The sequence below is a fragment of the Myodes glareolus genome, chromosome 4 (assembly GCF_982192425.1).
Source record: "Myodes glareolus chromosome 4, mMyoGla1.1, whole genome shotgun sequence".
NCBI classification, from domain to species: Eukaryota; Metazoa; Chordata; class Mammalia; order Rodentia; family Cricetidae; genus Myodes; species Myodes glareolus.
The window spans coordinates 94436604-94455884 of record NC_142029.1 but is presented as its reverse complement, the minus strand read 5'-3'; positions in this window follow the sequence as shown (position 1 = coordinate 94455884).

The window sequence follows — 19281 nt, the reverse complement described above, 5'->3', positions numbered from 1 at the left end:
ACATCACATTGTCCAATCCAAGGCATCTTTCCGTTTATCTAGACGTTCTCGTGTTCCTTTCAAAATTATTTCGCAGAACTTTTGTTCAGTTTATTCCTAGGTATTTTCTTGTTTCCATGTTGGTGTCGATGAAGCCTTTTACCTCGCGTTTCAGTTTTGAAGGGCGATTGTGCAACCTCACTGGGCGCTTAATTTTAGTAGCTTTCCAGGTGACTTCTGTGCGTTCTCTCGAGGCCACACGGTTTCACCTGCACCTGTGCATAATTTTGCTCTTTCCTTCCGCATCCTCGCGTCTGTCGCCTCGGGTGGACCTTCGAAAATGACGTGGAATACGAACTGTGAAAACGGGAAAAGAGAGATGAGGCTAGAGCAAGCATTTCCAGCTTACACACTTTGGTCCAGACAAATGTGGCTCTTTGTCCCTATGGGTAGGATGTCACCCAGGGCTGGGGAGTGCACATTAAAGAGGCATGAAGGCATAAGCCGGAAAAATGCTTGACTATTATATGGTTAAAATCCCTTGGCTTTAAATTTTTACACAGAAAACTGAAGAAACCCATGATTGGACTTGTGGAGCGCCAGAGTTATAGCTCATCAAGGGACAGAAATGCTAGGAAATTCTCAAGTGGGTAGAACGGTCAGAGAAAGAACCGAGCTAGGCAGTCCCTGGGTACTTCAATCACGTGGGTGAAGTCCCGGGAATGGGTGGGCTCTGCCCTGCGAAGCCTTGTTTGTTTCTGATCTTTGACACAGGAGATTTCAGGCTTAGTTCACTGCCAATGAAGCGGGAGGCAGGGGCTCTTGCTCAACCTCTTCCTGTGTTTGTTAATAATTATCACCCAGTTCATAATGGGCCTTGCAATGCTCCCACTTCCTTTAATTAATTTGCCCTGTATTAATTATTGGAGTATTTTGTTTTATAAAGGTGATGACGAAGCCAGTCGGCAGGTTCAGAACTGCCCTGTTGGCATCTGACTGACAAGGGCTTGGTCTCCCCATTCAGCCCCCTCCATTCAGGAGCATACATCATTCTCTCTTGACATCAGGTGTGGCAAAGGAGCTGGGCTTGCCAGGGAGCCTGACCTCCTGGGGCAGAGATCTTGTCAGGACCGCTGAGTCAGGGAGGTCAGTTCTCTTTATGACCACATGAAACTGAGCACAGCCGGCTTCTGTGCAAAACACGGTGGCACCGGGGACTCACAGGGGAGTACCGGCAAGGTGACCTTAGGACCGGGCCTCTTCTGCCAGGGGTCTGGAACCTTCAGTTTCTTGGATAACCCTAACATATTCTTCCAGAATACAGGGCAAAGCTTTTCATGGAATGAAGGGGTATTTCTTCTTTGTTTTTCTCTTGTGTCTTCCTTTCCCCTTTCCCTCCACCCCTCCCTTCTTTCGTCCTCCCCCTTTGCTGGCGATGGGACCCAGGGCCTTGCACACACCAAGCAAACCGTCTAACACTCAACTACATCACCAGGCCTTGAGCTCTTTCCTAAAGTTGATTTTTAGTCTTTCTGTTTCCCTGTCTTGTAGAAGCTGATTCTCTGCTTCCCCCGACTCAAAGTCACTGCCCTTTCACCCCAATTTTATACCCCTCTCCGGATGGAAATCTTATGAAACTTCAGGCGAGACTCACTGCTCTGTGGGGCGGACTCCGAGGGTGTGTCAGTTAAGCCAACATGGAGGGGATTGCGGCACAGACTCTGCTCATGGCTGTCACCTCCTAACGTCTCCCCTGCCTCCTGTGTGTCCTGTACTCCTCTCCTGTCTACACTCAGGGAGCTTTCTCCAGGTCTCGGGACTCTTGCCACTCCCACCTTAAACCTATCTAATGGGTCTCTGTCACCTGTAAACAAAGCTGTAACTCAGTAGCTTGGTACCCAGGTTCTCCAAGTCCCTGTCACCAGCCTTAGCCATCCCTGAAGCAGCTGCCACCACTTCCTCATGGCGATTCAGAAATCATCATGAGGGGAAATTCTGAGTACCTGGTGATCCCCCGGTCACCATATTTCACACATGTCGCCTGCTTCCTTGGCTGCTGCTTTTCAGTGACCCTACCTACATTTGGCGCTCTTGTGCGTCTCCCTGACTCATCCCAGGCCCACTTCCTCTACCTTTCTGCCATTGCCCTCTACATAGAACCAGCCCCATGTGAGAGTGATTTATCTCGCCCTCTCTTGCCAGCTCCTGACTGTTGGATTATGCCTTTCTCAGGGCTGGGGACTAGGTTTATTCATCTTCATAATCCCGGGCCTCTCGGCAAGCTTTTCCCACAAAGGAAGAAGAATGACTAGGGCTTACCAGACTGAACAAATGAAGGGAGAAGAAAGCGCTGAGCTCAATGCAGCCTTTGCTCCGATACAAATGCATGTTATCTAAAAACAAAGTTGCACAATTTTCAAAAAGCCGCCCCCTTTGAGATTAAACCTAAGACTCATTTCTTTTTCGCTCTAATGCTATTGAAATTTCAGAACAAATAAAATCTTAATACTAAGCCAACTCAAAGCAACTGGACTCACATATGCTTATTCAGTCTCCCAACATTGCAGTCCTCCTGCCTCAGGAGCTGTCAGCCTGTTTAGGCTTTCGACGGCTCTAGGTTAGTCCTGACTTCAGTTTGCTAAGTGCCATGTATTTCCTGGTACTTTCGCCATTTAGTGATTGTTTCTCTGTAAGGAACTCCACTGCCTCATCTTAGAGACCCCTGGAAGACGGGAAGGTATTGCCTCCATCCATGCTCTGTAAGCAATGCCCTGCCCAATTTTTCTCTAACTGGAAAACCTCCACCATAGTCAAACAAAAAAGTTGCTTTCAGAACTGTAAGCCCAGAGTATGCAACTCCACAGGGTGGAATTTATGTCTCATCGTGACCTCTGTTCCTTCATGCCATGCCTTGAAAGTTGTTCTTCTACTTTAGAAGATGGAATGGAACCAGCTTCATCTTGTACCCGGTAGATCTGAACTTCAGTGAAAGAAATTCATGGAGTAATTTTCTCTTGTACATGTTCACATTCCAACTCTATGTGCGTTGCGCTCGAGTGGGGTGCAGTGGCAGGGGAACGGGGTGTCAATCTACCGGTTTGCTCTCAAATCCTCCAGACTTTGAGGGAGACTGTGGAGGGAAGGAGGGGCGAGCTGAGATACCAAAGCTACCGAAGAGAGCTAAGGGTTCATGGCTCAAAATCAACATGGTTGGCTGCAGACAGGTGGAAGAGGGCGTTGGCAGGTGGAGTCGCTGAGGGTGGAATTGGTGAGCTCAGCAGAGATGGGCTGAGCCTTCCAGAGTAGGCGGCAGAGGTTGCCACTCACCAGAAGCCAAGGATGTTGGCCCTGGAGCAGAGCCTCAAGTTCTGGGAATCTTGGGGGAGGAGATGAGGACAAATGGATCTGGGCAGATCTGCCAAAATCCCAGGAAGAAAACAACTCACTAGAGGAGTTCTGCCTCGGGCTGAGTTTGAAAGTACCATTCAGTCTGGGTGGGTCTTAAATTCTGTAACCTTTGCGTTCGGGGGGGGGAAAAAAATCATTCTTCTTAGTTCAAATATTTGTATGATCCTTCCATGTTTTCTCAGCATGCCAGCCTTCCCCAGGATGACTTCTGAGGTGCTCTTCTCAGGGTGAGCCTCCATCTCCTCCTCCCTAAGTGTTTTGTTTTGTTTTGTTTTGCCTGACTTCCTCTGGGGTGCTGCCCTCAGAATAGATTAGGACTCCGAACACAGCAGGCGGAGCCTTGAATTCCCCCTTCTGCAATGCAGGCAGCAGGCAAGTTCACTTCCCCAAGCTGCCTAGCTAAGCCGCCTTCCAAGTTCCCAAGAGTGCAGCGCCCTGAAGCTCGCCAGGATGCAAATTGGTAATTTTTATTTTTCTGCCAAGCCTCTCACATCAGCTTTAGTTTCATAACCTCAGTCACCCTTCCCTTTCCCTCCCTTGCTGCACGTACGGAACCCTCCCCTGTAGCCCAGATGCGCACCTGCAGGAAAACTTGGCATGGTCTTCCTCCGTCTGTCACCGCTTCAAACAGCTCGAGTGTGCTGATGACAGATAAAGTAATTGCAGAGCGTACAAATGACTTAATATTTGATGTGCTAAAATAATTTTTATAATGCCATGTGTTTGTATAATTTATAGCTGGAATCCATGGTTTTCGTCTTGCTTCCATTGGTACCTGGCTGCCCTTCCAGGAGAGCTGTGGGAATGTTCATTCCCTGGCTCCTGTCTCTGTGCACAAGGAGAAACCGACGTTTGGACGGCATCAACAATACCTATTGATTTCTACATCTCCAGGGCCCTGTTCAGTTCTTAGCACGTCAAGGAGCTTAAAAAATATTTGATGAATACGTTAATAGCAGTTTGAGAGTCATCTAGCAAATATTTATCGAGTGTTCCTGCGTGCCAAGCACCATTCTAGGCGGTGGAGCACCACAAGAAACAAGGCAGACAAGGCCCATACCCTCGGGGAGTTTAATGCTTGGTAAGAAAGCTAGACACTGAGGGAGGAAGTAGAAAGGGATGGGAGGAGCGTTTTCAATCAGGAGAGTGACATGATTAGATTTTTCTAGTAGAAAAATTCCAATACTGACACCAGAGGCTGATGAGTGGCCAATCTGAAGGGTGGCCAGAAAATTAGGCCATTGATAGAAGGTGGCGGTCTATCAGTCACACTGGCTCAGACTTTGAAATAAAGGGCAGGTAAGACAATAGAAGAAAATGGCCCTGTTTTCTTTGAAACAACAACAACAACAACAACAACTATTTCTTTCTTTAACTGGCATCTGTCCATTGTAGATAGTACCAGATTACATCAGGATGTTTCCATCCAGGTATGTGATGTTTCGCTGACCACATCACCCTCCCACTACCCTACCCTTCCTACCCACACCTATCCTGGCGTAGTTCCTTCCATTCGCCAGTTTTCGCTTCTGCTTTTGTGCCGTTTGAAACCCAGACGTGACTTTATGTATCCGTATACAATCTGGAGTCCACAAATGGGGGGAAAAACAGCATGATTTTTTTTTTCTGAGTCTGACTTAATGTGTTTAATGTGATGACCTCTGATTATGTCTGTGTTTCTGCAAATGACACAATTTTGTTGTTCTTTACAGCTGAATGAAATTCCACTGTGTACATACATCACATTTTTCGAATGCATGTGTGTGTGCATGCGTGTGTGCGCGTGTGTACATGTATGTGTGTATGTGTGTGTGTACGTGTGTGTGTGTGTGTGTGTGTGGTGCAGGAGTGCATGCAGTCTCAAAACCTCAATTACTCATCACCTTATTTACAGACGCAGACTCTTTCAGATTGACCTAGGGCTCAGCATTTCCACTAATCTGGATGAGTGGACATGTTCCTCTGATTCTGACCCTGCCAGTCTTTTCCCTGCCTATCTTAGCTCTCCAGCATGTTGTCCGTTCCAACGGCAACAGTGATAATAAGATCCGGGGATCCCCTGTCTTTGCCTTCTGAGTGCCGATATTACCGGTGGACTACCATAGCCCCCCAAAGCTTACATGAATACTGAGGACTGGAACTCTGATCCTTACCCTTGCATGGCAAGAGCTTTCCCTGCAGAACCATCTCCCCAGCCCTCTCCCATTTCCTTTGTGCAGCCCCCCGATAATGCATAGCGAGGTTGATTTCCTAACTTAGCTGTGTGATAGTGGTGTAATAAACATGGCTATGGAAGTGCCCCTCTGTGCATGGACTCACAGCACCTCTGGTGAATAAATACCCAGGAGGGAGACAGTTGGGTCACACCATAAATGTATGTTTAGATTTTGGGGGAGCCACCATACTGATTACTACAGTAGTTACATAAAGGCTTCCTTTTCTCTATTATTGTTCACTTTTTTTTCCCTAAATGACAGCCATTCTGACTGAGTCAAGATTAAATCTCAACGAATTAACAGTTTCAATTTGCATGTCCTTGATGTGCACAGGAATCAGTTCTGAATGGATCAAAGCACTTAGTGTGAGACCTGGACTTGTGAAATCATTAGACAAGAAACCAGGAAGAACGATTCAAGATCTAGGCCTAGACAAGGCCTTTCTGAAAAGGACTCTACCACTCAAAAAGCCACGCTGGCACTAGACAGATGGGATTTCAGGAAATGGAAAACTTCTGGGCAGCAAAGGAAACAGTCAAGTCTAGAGAATAGGAGAAAAATTAGCTGATTATACACATTTGACAGAGGATTGATATCTAGAATATACAAATGACTAAAAAACCAAAATACCACTAAATCACACAATCAGTGGGTTAATGAGCAGATGATTCTTTGAAGACTAAGTACAAACTGCAAGGCAAGCACTCCATCTGCCGCTGAGCTACAGACCTAGTGCAAAACGCTGACAAACCAAACAAGGTGAAGTACAACTGGCCAATTGCAAAAGAAACAGAGATGATTCCTAGACAAAAATCGTCTGCCCCCTTGTGGTTTATTTCTTAGATGCCATCCTGAGAAGACTATAACCGGTAAAGGCTCACCCAAGATGTCTGTTCTTCCCTCCTGTGGGATCTGACCCTCTTCCTTGGTCTGAGGACCCCTCCCTCTCTTATAGACTTCCTGGTACCGGTTGCTCAGGCTTGCTGGTGACATCACACCAAAGACTGAAAGTGAGCATAGGGTCATATTTATACCACGGAAATGTGCATGAACTCAGGGAGTTTGTTTTTCTTGAGGAGCAGACCCTTAATCGCTTCCTACCACACCATGGCTGGCCATTCCACAGTGAAGCTTGTGGCAAGCAGCCCGAAGCCCTCACAGATTACAAAGGACACCTAGTTCCTGGCTCACTGAGGCGTGTCATTTCTCCCTGTCTCCATACAGCTAGCTTTGACGTTTCCTCTGATTCTGACTCTGCCAGTCTTTCTACCCTATGTTAGTTCTCCAGCATGGTGTCAGTTCCAAAGACAACAGCGACAATAAGCTCACTCACATGACAGGGACTTTTGGAGAGGGAGAAATGGCCCCCCTTGTAGGCCTCTGTCCCAACTGCAAGTCGATATTCTGCATTCCCACTGATATACATGTTCTGGGGCAGGCCAATGATTTATTGTCTGTCTTCCAATTTCTTCTCCTTTGCCGATTTGGACTGTTTGTGTATTAGAGCAAAAAGATAGAGAAAACAAGACAAATTAGCTTTGCTCATTAACTGCCCCTATGGAAGACAGTTAATAGATTATGTAATCCATGAGGTGTGTTGGAAGCGGTCTGGACATAGCAGAACTGGGCTCTTCTGCTTGCTGTTTGCTCGCCACGAGACCTCTGTGTGTTCCCTGATGACAATGGGGAGGGAACCACACCAAGCACACAGTTTGGCCTAGGAATTCAATACAGAAGCTCAGCATTCACTAATTCTTTTCCTCCTTACATGCAGTCTAAAATGCTGTGACTCCATTCTTCGTTTTTTCTTTCTTTCCCTCCCTCCCTCCCTTCCTTCCTTCCTTCCTTCTTTTCTTCCTTCCATCCATCCATCCTCCCTCCCTCCCTCCCGTCCGTCCATCCGTCCTCCCTCCCTCCCTCCCTCCCGCCCGCCCATCCTTCCTTCCTTCCTTCTTTTCCTTCCCTCCCTCCCTCCCTCCCTCCCTCTCTCCTTCCTTCCTTCTTTTCCCTCCCTCCCTCCCTCCCATCCTTACTTCCCTCCCTCCCTCCCTCCTTCCTTCCTTCCTTCTTTTCCCTCCCTCCCGTCCTTCCTTCCTTCCTTCCCTTCTTCCTTCCTTCCTTCTTTCCTTCCTTCCTTATATTCTTTCCTTAACTGCTTTAGACTGGAACCCAGGGCTTTACACACTAAGCAAGTACTCTACCGTTGAGTTATCTTCCTAGCCTAAAATGAACTTTCTTTTCTTCTTTTTTTTATTGATTTTTATTGAGCTCTACATTTTTCTCTGTTCCCCTCCCTGCCTCTTCCCTCCCCTTCAACCCTCCCCAAGGTCCCCATGCTCCCAATTTACTCAGGAGATTTTGTCTTTTTCTACTTCCCATGTAGATTAAATGTATGTAAGTCTCTCTTAGTGTCCTCATTGTTGTCTAAGTTCTCTGGGATTGTGATTTGTGGGCTGGTTTTCTTTGCTTTATGTTTAAAAACCACTTATGAGTTAATACATGATAATTGTCTTTCTGGGTCTGGATTACCTCACTCAACATAATGTTTTCTAGCTCAATCCATTTGCCTGCAAAATTTAAGATATCGTTATTTTTTTCTGCTGTATAGTACTCCACTATGGAAATGTACCACATTTTCCTTATCCATTCTTCAGTTGAGGGACATTTAGGTTGTTTCCAGGTTCTGTCTATGACAAATAATGCTGCTATGAACATAGTTGAGCACATGTCCTTGTGGCACAATTGAACATCCTTTGGATATATACCCAAAAGTGGTATTACTGGGTCTTAAGAAACGTTGTTTCCTAATTTTCTGAGAAATTGCCACACTGACATCCAAAGGGGCTGTACCAGCTTGCATTCCCACCAGCAATGAAGGAGTGTTCCCTTTTCCCCACAACCTCTCCAGCATAAGTTGTTATCAGTGTTTTTGATCTTGGCCATTCTTACAGGTATAAGATGGAATCTCAGAGTTGTTTTGATTTGCATTTCTCTGATGACTAAGGATGCTGAACATTTCCTTAAGTGTCTTTCAGCCATTTTAGATTCCTCTGTTGAGAGTTCTTTGTTTAGGTCTGTGCTCCATTTTTTTTAATTGGGTTATGTGTTCTTTTGATGACCAATTTCTTGAGTTCTTTGTATATTTTGGAGATCAGACCTCTGTCTGATGTGGGATTAGTGAAGATATTTTTCCATTCTGTAGGCTGTCATTTTGTCTTGTTGACCGTGTCCTTTGCTTTACAGAAGATTTTCAGTTTCAGGAGGTCCCAATTATTGTTTCTTTCAGTGTTTGTGCTGCTGGGGTTATATTTAGGAAGTGGTCTCCTGTGCCAATGCATTCAAGTGTACTTCCCACTTTCTCTTCTATAAGGTTCAGTGTGGCTGGCTTTATGCTGAGGTCTTTGATCCATTTGGACTTGAGTTTTGTGCATGGTGATAGATATGGGTCTATTTTCATTCTTCTACATGTTGATATCCAGTTATGCCAGCACCATTTGTTAAATATGCTTTTTTCATTTGATATTTTTTGCTTCTTTGTCAAAAATCAGGTGTTTGAAGGTGTGTGGAGTAATATCCGGGTCTTTTATTCAGTTCCATTGGTTCTCCTGTCTGTTCTTATGCCAGTACCAGGCTGTTTTTAGTATGTAGCTCTGTAGTAGAGTTTGAAGTCAGGGATTGTGATTCCTCCAGAAGTTCTTTTATTGCACAGGATTGTTTTGGCTATCCTGGGTTTTTTGCTTTTCCATGTGAAGTTGAGTACTGTTCTTTCGAGATCTGTGAAGAATTTTGCTGGGATTTTGATGGGCATTGCATTGAATCTGTAGATTGCGTTTGGTAAGATTGCCATTTTTACTATGTTAATTCTGCCTACCCAAAAACATGAGAGATCTTTCCACTTTCTGGTGTCTTCTTCAATTTCTTTCTTCAAAGATTTAAAGTTCTTGTCATAGAAGTCTTCCACTTGTTTGGTTAGAGTTCCTCCGAGATATTTTATGCTACTAAAATGAACTTTAATGCATGACTCTTGCATGTTTGCTTTAAGGAGACAATGGCGGTCACCTATGAGGACACACAAGCCTATCCTTGACCACACTGACCCAGAAACAGTGCCAAGGTTCAAGCATTTGGAAATTTTTGAATAAGATGGTGGACTTGATGCTGCCTCTGTGTGCTTGGTGAGAGAGAACGGTCAGAACAAGACAAAGTGGACTCTACAGCAAAAAAGGGAGGGGAGGAGGGAGAGAGAAAGAAGAAAGGGGATGGAAGGAGGAGTTCCTTCTGTTTATGTGTTGCTTTTATTGGTTAATGAATAAAGAAACTGCCTTGGCCTAGTTGATAGGGTAGAACTTAGGTAGGCAGAGAAGACAGAACTGATTTCTGGGACGAAGAAAGCAGAGTGAGGCGAAGCCATGGATCCCCCACCTCAGGTGGACACTGGTTAGAATCTCCAGTAAGCCACTGCCATGTGGCGATACACATATTAATGGAGATGGGTTAAACTAATATGTAAGAGGTAGCCAATAAGAAGTTAGAGCTAATGGCCAAGCAGTGTTTTAATTAATACAGTTTCTGTGTGGTTAATTCAGGTGTAAGCTAGTCGGGTGGCCAGGACAAACAAGGGGCCTGCTCCTTGTAACAGGGGAGGGAGGGAGAGAGGAAGGAGAGAGAGCACTTTGGAAATCCATAGAGATCCAGGGCAGTTTAAGTGCCTGGAGGAAAACAAGGGAGCTACAGGGAAAAGAAGGCAGTCAATCTGCACACAGCTCCACCCTTAGCAGGGAGGGGGAGCAGAAGCCTCACCCCAAAGTTGTTTTTCCCACCTCTGTCAGTGGTACTGGGAGTTGAGTCCTCAAAAGTGAGCTTTTAAATAAGATCTTCCCAATAAAATGGGAAGAGTTAATCAAACCATTCAATCATCTCCTCTATAATTCAACAGTTGGTTATTCAGTCCCAGAGTCCATCTACAAAAGGCTCCAAGGAGATGGCACTGAAGAGAAACAGGCGGAGCTCTCAAATATTATAGACTGAACCAACATGGCAAGGCTGGGGTGTTTCCTTATGACTCTGGTTTTAGCCATCATGTGACAATAATAATATACTTGAAGAGTTGAGTTATTTGTCCTGGAGCTTGTCCTTTATGAGACAGTTAGGGAACAGGGAAGAGAGTTGGGCTGGGGCTTCAAGGGTGATTGTTCAGATGTGACATAGTATGGCCTCTGTATCCCAAACAGCACCGTGATCATATTTCCCTAATTCCTAATCAGACACATCACTTCCCAATGGCTTTCAGGAGCTCTAAAATGCAGTATGGCATCAGAAAACTAGAACCAGTGATGCTGTTTGGCTCACTCACCACCTTTTACCATCCAGTTCAGGGAGGGACAAGAGATGGGACAGAATCTCATCCCTCGGGAATCTGTAAATCATGCCACGACAAGGCTCTTCCATTGCGCTCATTCATCATGTCTCTAAGTCCCCTGCCATACTCCTCTGTGCCCTGCTCCTCAGACCCTTATTTTCCTTTGAGGCACTCTCCAAAAGACAGACTCCTTAAACTTTCCAAATGTGCTCCTCGCGCCATCACTTGGATTGCAGTGATGTCCCTATACACATTCTTTCTTCTCTGGGTTAGTTGATCCAATGACAGATCAGAATAATGGTGGCTGTGGATAAAGGTTTAGAGAGGTGGAAGGTAGAGACAGTCCCATGACAAACATCTGAACTGGCAGACATCTGAGGAGGAAGGAAGAAGTTTACAGAAGAAGGTAGGTATGATAAGGTTTGCCTGAAATCCTAGCACTACAAAGATTGAGGTAGAATAATTATGAGTCTAGGTCAGCCTGGACCACACATGTCTAAAATGAATTGTAGAAGAGCTGCAAAGAGACAGTCAACCTCGTTTTTAATTTTTAAAATGCAAATTAGATTAGGATTGCAAGAATTCCAGGAAACTCACCCATGGGCAAACACCAGGATGGAAATGTGTGTCAGGAGGTGCTTGCTGCGGTGCTGTGTTGAACTGAGTGGCAACAAGCAGTTTGAATTGTATTAGTAAGAGAAGGATTAAATAAGTTATTCCTCATCCAGTTAGCTTTACATTTCTTGAAGGGGGAAAATGCCTTTGGGTTCAGGGCAGTCTGTTTCCATGTGAGTGAAAGAAATTCAATGTGGAGCGGTAAGAGTGTGTGTGTGTGTGTGTGTGTGTGTGTGTGTGTGTGTTTAAATACCCTCAATTCTTAACTGGACTCTTCAGGCAGTGGAATTAAGAAAGAGGAGCATCAGGATGGTGCAGGAGGTCCTTCTTTCTATGTGTTGCTTGTATTGGTTAGTTAATAAAGAAAACTGCTCTGGGTTCTTGATAGGGCAGAATTTAGGCAGGCGGGGAAGACAGAACTGAATTCTGGGAGGAAGAAAGGAGAGTGGGAGAGATGCCATGGTTCCTCTGGAGACAGACATGCTGAATCTTTCCCAGTAAGCCATTGCCACGTGGCGATACACAGGTTAATAGAAATGGGTTAAATCAAGATGTGAGAGTTAGCCAATAAGAGGTTAGAGATAATGGACCAAGCAGTGTTTTAATTAATACAGTTTCTGTGTGGTTATTTTGGGTGTAAACTAACTGGGCAGCCAGGACAAACACGCAGCCTCTCCCTATAACACCAGGGAGTATTAATTTTTATTTCGTTCATGTTCTGTTGCTTGAATCCTGTGGTAAAACTTATAAGAAATAAAGGTATTTACGGTTGACAGAGGCTGACCAGGTCTTTCACCTTCTGAATTGCTGATTGTCCACCTGTGAAATGTGGGCCAGGCACAAATGTGCCTCACAGGCTCTAGAGGTAGAAACAGTATTAGCCAAGGCTTGCTGGGTGCTTCTAAAGTGCTGGTCATCTTGACTCTGTAACATATAATAGGGCACAATTACTATGTGTATTTCCTTTCTCCTCTCAATACTGCCAAATGAATGAGTATTTTACTTTGTCTCCCTGTCAGCCTTATGGGATGCCTACCATCAGCATCCCTATTGTATAGAAGGGAACAGTGAGACTTAAGGTGGGCACCATTTCACACATTCTCAGAAGAGCAGGAAGTGGCTCTGGCCACCAGATGGAATGTTGAATATGAAAGTCCTGGATACATCTGGAAGTACTAGGTGTGTTAGCATAGCTGCATCTCCATCCACCTGACCTTCAACATGAACTTCATGATCATCTGTTTGTTCTGCATCTGGCCACCCCAGCCTTGGTGCTTCTAGTTGTAGACAGGAAAGGTAACTGTCAATGTTTTGCTGGTGCTCATTTCTCATGTGATCCAGAGCTAGTGCCTAATCTGCGACTGATACCCTGGGGTGCCCAGCACACTCCCTGCCTCCTTCCTCCACTCCCTGCTGGGAAACCACTGTACTTTTCTGGTCATCACTACAGACATACTGAATTCCAAAGCCAAGAGTCCTTAGGTACCTGTTTCTGAGATACAGTCCCGTTTCTTTCCTCCATTATAATTATAATTGTCTTTTCTTGTCTGTTTATTTTGCTTTGAAAAAGTCTTCCTCTCCATTCTCTTCTCCCACCCTGAGACAGAATTCTTCTGTGTAGTCCTGGCTGCCTGGAACTTACTCGGTAGACAGGACTGGCCTTGAGCTCAGAGATTCATCTGCTTCTGCCTCCCAAATGCTGGAATAGGCCAAAACAGCTTTTTTTAAAAAAAATTAATCAATTGTAATAAAACATATTCAAAACATACAGAGAGGAATTCCACATCAGTGTGCCCACTACCACCTGGAAACAAAGTCTTTCTATGTAGCCCATGCTGGCCTGGAATTTACTTTGTAGAACAAGATGGTCTGGAACTCTTTGAATTTTTCTGACTCTACTTCTCTAATGTAGGGACTGCAGATATAAACCATCACTTATGAACACACACTCATGCACATGCACACACGCATGTACATGCACACACACATTTCCTGGAATTGAATCCAGGGTCTCACACATGTTAAGAAAATATACCACTGAACCATACCCCAAGCCCAGTTTGCAAATCCATATTGGACTTTATATCAACCATGGGCTGAATACACACACACACACACACACACACACACACACACACACACACGTGTGTGTGTGTATACATATATATTTATACATGTATACACACACACATATATAGGATACATGCACACACACACACATATATACACACACACTTGGAACTGCTGGGGTTGTTGGGGAGGGGACTGGATACAGAATTACATATACAGCAGGGAGAACAATTGGGGAGCATATGGGGTCCTTCCCAACACCAACTCTGTGCTAAGCAGTGGTGTCTTTCTCTGCCAGAGAAAGAAATCTGGAAGACTCATCAATTCCTTGGTGATCAGAGGGTTTCTGCCATTGCAGTGGGGTGGGGGTGACAGGCAACAGCTCCTTGGGAGCAGACACTCTTCAGGACCAGCCTTCATGGGCTCTTCAGTATCAGACAGAGGGCAAAGGGGTAGAAGAAAAAGACAGACTTTGAGCCAGCCTAATTGATATGCAATGCTGGTAACATTTCTGGGCTTTAGGTCCCCCATCTGTAAAGTTGTACCTCTCAAGATTTGCTATGACCCCTGAATGACGGCTGATAGAGAAAGGACTCTCCTGTATGTCACTAGTTAACAGTGTTTCCCTTGGGAGGAAATGATCTGTGGGAGAAATGATTTGATCAGTGCTTTGGGTCCGAAGGCAAAGTGTAAAGGACCCTTGGCAGAGTCAGAATCTGAGATGGAGATTTGGAGGGGGATTGCCCATTCTCCCATGGAGGCCAGAGAAGAGTGTTTGTCTAGCATGCTTGATCCCATCCTCAGAACCACAAACAAAAGCAAACAAGCAACAACAAAACTCCAAAATTGTGCTCTGGCGGTTGTAGAGGCAACCTAGCAGGAAAGCGGAAGTCTTCGAGGTGTGTGGAATGACTTCACCCCTAACACTTTCCCCATATTCAGTTTTCTAGGAATTCATTTATATAGAAGTGATCACCCCTTGTGTGTGTGAGGGTCATTGAGGCTGAGAGTAGGTCAGAACACAAATATCATATATAGATGAGATACTCAAAAAGTTATACTTGCTAGATAGTGTTGGAAGACTGAGTTCCCAAAGGCCAATGAGCTTGAATTCACACCGGGTTTAACAGTTTCTTTGTTTAAAAGAACATTTCTATTCTGTTCTATTCTGTTCTATTCTATTCTATTCTATTCTATTCTATTCTATTCTATTCTATTCTATCCTATCCTATCCTATCCCTCACCATTCTGCTTATTACATTTGTTTGTGTGCACACTTGTGCATGCCTTGATGTGCAAGCGGAGGTCAGAGGACAGCTGACGTCCGTTCTCTCCTTTCATTATGTGACCATCAGGTTTGGCAGCAAGTGCCTTCACCTGCTGAGCCATCTTGCCAGCCCTAACGGAATTTTTAGAGCAAGGGAACTTGGTGGTGCAACTTTCTAACCCTCCCCTCCTCTTCTTTCTTCCCTTACACCATGGTGCAACCTTCTAATCCTCCCCCTCTTCTTCCTTCTCCGCTTCCTCCTTCAGCATCCTTATTTAGCAAGGAGAGAGAAACAAGTTCAAGGGAAGTAGCTTGCTTAGTCAAGATCACATGGCACCCACGGCCACGACTAGTTTTAAATTCCCTGTCGTCTGCTTCTAGCCCATAGCTGTTCCCGCAGAACCAGACCACCTGTCCATCATGAAAGGCTTGTGGTCTCAGGTAACAGATGAGGAACTTAATCTCACAGGTCTTGTGCAATCCGCCTGAGGTCAGATCAGGCTTCACGCAGGATGCTTACGGTGGGGCGGCGCGCGCGGGGGGGGGGGGGGGGGGGGGGTGTTATCAGGGCCACTGACAGGGCCTTCTGGGCTGAGGAGAGCTGCTTCTCTTTCAGATAAATAACTCTGCTGGCAAGATCACCCCTGCTAATCCTGGTTGCTAATTATGCTAAAGTGTCCCTACTGTGAAGGCAGATTAAGGATTACAGGAGCAGAACTGGGCACAGGACCCGGGAGTTCTGCCCTCACACCCCTGCTTGGACTTCAGGGCCGCACCTGTTTTATTCTCGAGGCTCCAAGTTTCATTTGGTCGCACTTCAAAGCATAATCTCACATAAAAAGGCTAAATTTAGTGTTGGTCAAAGAATTGCTGAGGAGTAAGTCATCAGGCAGGCATTACCAACTCCAGTTATTGGTGACTAAGGGAAAAATGCCCTAGGAAGAGGACAATCAGCTACATAATTGAACCTCATGGAGGTTTTGAAAGGTAGTACTATGTGTGTCCACGTATATTCTTAATTTAGAAAGCACAGCCCCCTGTATGTGGTGCCACAGAAGTTCCACTGGCCATGAGAGTAGAGGGGACACTAGAATGACCGCAGTGAGGGTGATCCATAGGTGTTAGGGGCCAGAAGAAGACACCATACGAGGGAATGACAACCACGCCATGTCTGTTAGATCAGTATTGCTCTATCTCAGTTATACTTCCAATAGCCAAGTGTGGTGGCACATGCCTGTATTCCCAACACTCTGCAGGCAAGGCAAGAAAGAGCATCCCAAGTTTGAGGTCAGCATGTACTATACGGCATCACAGTTAAAGAAGCTGCCAAATGGTCACCAGCTAAATTCTTTTCCTAGGACAAGAGAATCATGGAAAAGCAAGGAAGAAAGGAAAGGAGGCCCCTCCATAGCAACAAGAAGAATAATGGGGAAGGCATGAGTGGCATGCAGGGCTTTATCCTTAGGGCCCGTTCATATGACTGTGGGAAGGTTTCCGGGATTCTGGAGATACATGGGGGCACTGGCACATCGATGGGAACGGCACGGTGATTGTTAGGTGTCCACTCTCTGAGCATCTTTGTCATTATGACAGGGATCTCTAGAGGGAGGAAGCTGCTTATATAGCTCCTAAGTAAGAATGTTCATCTTGAGTCAAGTAGTACCATCTAGCTGAAGATACCCAGGGAATGCCATAAATACACATCATTACGAGGGCTGTGGAGGATGTTAACCCATACTGGGTAGTGGGAATAACTTTGCCTTCAGTGACATCATCATGGCTGCTGGAAACTGGCTGGGACGGGAGTTTAAAAAAATTCCATTTCTCACTTATAATGAGCTATAAATGACAGATTGCAATATTCAGGGTATGCAACGTGGAATTTTCATAAACACGTGTAAAATGCCTTGTAAAATGATGACTTCAGCTAAGCTGGCACGCCCATCGGCACAGCTTCGCTTTCCCTTTGTGGTGAGAACACAGTCTGCTCTTCCCGTAAAGTATACAAGAGGACGTCGACACTTCGATAGATCTCTAGAGCTCACAGGTAATTGAAAGCTAATACCTTTAGGTCAACATCATTATCCACCAAGCAGCGACTCACCCCTCTTTGAGTGTGGTTTTTAAAGATGCCACCTGTGCGGTCAGGCAGCATTTGGCTTCCTGTGTCCGGGTTAATTTGTTTGGCATAGTGTTTTCTGGGCTGGTCCATGTTGTTTCAAATGGCCGTTTTCTTTCTTTGAAAGGCTGAGTGATGCTTCATTGTAGCAAATGCAGCTACTCTTGCTATGTGTGCATCCCCTCTTCTTTGTCCACTTGCCTGTTGGTGGACACTTAGGTGACTTCCTGATCTTGGCCGTTGTGAATAGGGCTATAAGGAACATTGAAGAGGAGATGTTTCTTTGAGAAAGCAACTTTGTTTCCTTTGTGGATATTCAGAAGTAGGATTACTGGCTATGCTAGCCAGTTTTTGTCAATTTGACAGAAACTAGGGTCTCCTGGGAAGAGGAAACTTTAACTGAGAAATTACCTCCATCAGATTGTCTTGTGGACATGCCTGTGGGACATCTTGGTTAAGTATTGACATGGGAGGATCCAGCTACTGAGGGCAGAGCCACCCCTGGGCAGGTGGTACTGGGGTTTATGAGAAAGCAGGCTAAGCAAGTCTGTAATCAGTCCTTCCCCATGGCCTCTGCTTCAGTTCCTGCCTTCAACTCCTGCTTGAACGCTTGCCCTGGCTTCCTTCATGACAGACTGATCTGTAAGATGCAGAGTGAACACTTTCCTGCCCAAGATGCTTTTGGTCATTTTCCCCCCCCACAGTAACAGAAAGCAAACCAGTCACTGGGTCATATGGCATTTCTATTTTTTATTTTCTCTAGAACTTGTACAGTTTCTCATAATTATATTTATATGACCACGATGGGAATATTTACACCATGAAAATTCACAAATAGAGCAAACTTTTCCCTTTTCTGGAGAACTAGTTTAAGAAGCACACAAGTAAACAACAAATGAGAAGCCACTGGCCATTTGTGAGAATGCCTAAAATCCAGTTCCAGCAGCATCTACTGCTGGCAAGAAAGCAGAATGACAAAGGCTCTCATTAGGTGCTGGCAGGAACGCAGAATTGCTTGGCTACTCCGGAAGGCAGTTTCTTGCAAATCTAAACATACTCCTACCGTAAGCTCCAGCAGTCACATTCCTTGGTATTTATTCAAAGGCTTGAAAACTTAGGTTTACGCAAAAGCCTGCAAGTGGATGTTTATAGCAGCTTTATTCTTTAATGCCCAACTGGAAGCAGCTAAAATGTCTTGCAATAGATGAATGAATAAACTACAGCTCATTCACACAGCGGAGTATTATTCACTGGTAAAAAGAAATGAAGCCTTGAGCTGCAAAATTATGCAGAGGAATTGAGATGCATATTGTCAAGAGAAAGAAGCCAGTCTGGAAAGGCTACATACGGTGTGATTTCCAACTGTCCAACATTCTGGAAAAAGCAACACCGGTGGGGACCAGAAATGGCAGTGACTTCTGGCTCTAGGTGGAGTGGGGAGGGTTGAGTGGGTTGAGCTCATGGATCTTTTAAAACTTTTAACAATCCTATCCTGCATGACACGGTAAGGGTAAATGTGTGGCCTGTGTGATGTCAAAACCCAGAAGCTGCAAACAGAGGATGCTCCCTAAAATAAACACGGTCTTAGTCAATAGCATGCATCAATATTGGCTCCTGAGTGTCTCATAAATGCTATATGTTGATAACAGGAAAAACTGTGGGTAGTGAGGGACAGAGAAAATGTTTGGTAAGCTTAAAACTTCTTAAACAAAAGTCTATTAATTAAAAAAAAACACCAGTATGTCATTACTGTGCATATGTAATGGCTTATTGAGTCAATGGTCATTGAGTCATTGTACCAGCACCATGGGGTGTACTGGCACACTTACAAGGAACTTCATTTTTTATACCATTGTCTTTTCTGGAAACTCCCTCCCCCCTTTAAGCCAGTGTCTTGGTCTATAGCCCAGGCTGGCCTGAAGCTACCTGGTTGTCTGATTTTCTTTCATCTTCTTATTGATAGCATCAGCAGAAACTTGCCTGGTCTTCATAAACATTGAGAAACGTCTCTTGGAGTAGTACAAAGTCAAGTCCATGGGACTATTTAAACACCCCTGACCTGAGCCTGGGTCTGCATCAGGTTGGGAGGCCGTAGTGCAGAAGGGACTTAACTTCCGTACTCTCCCTTCTGCACCGACAGTTCTGCTATGGCTCCTCTGGAGATGGGGTGGGTAGCAGGAGAGGCAGTTATGTCCATAGTCTCTGTGTTATGTCCCAAGATGGGTGCCTGTCCCAGTTTAGCCTCTAT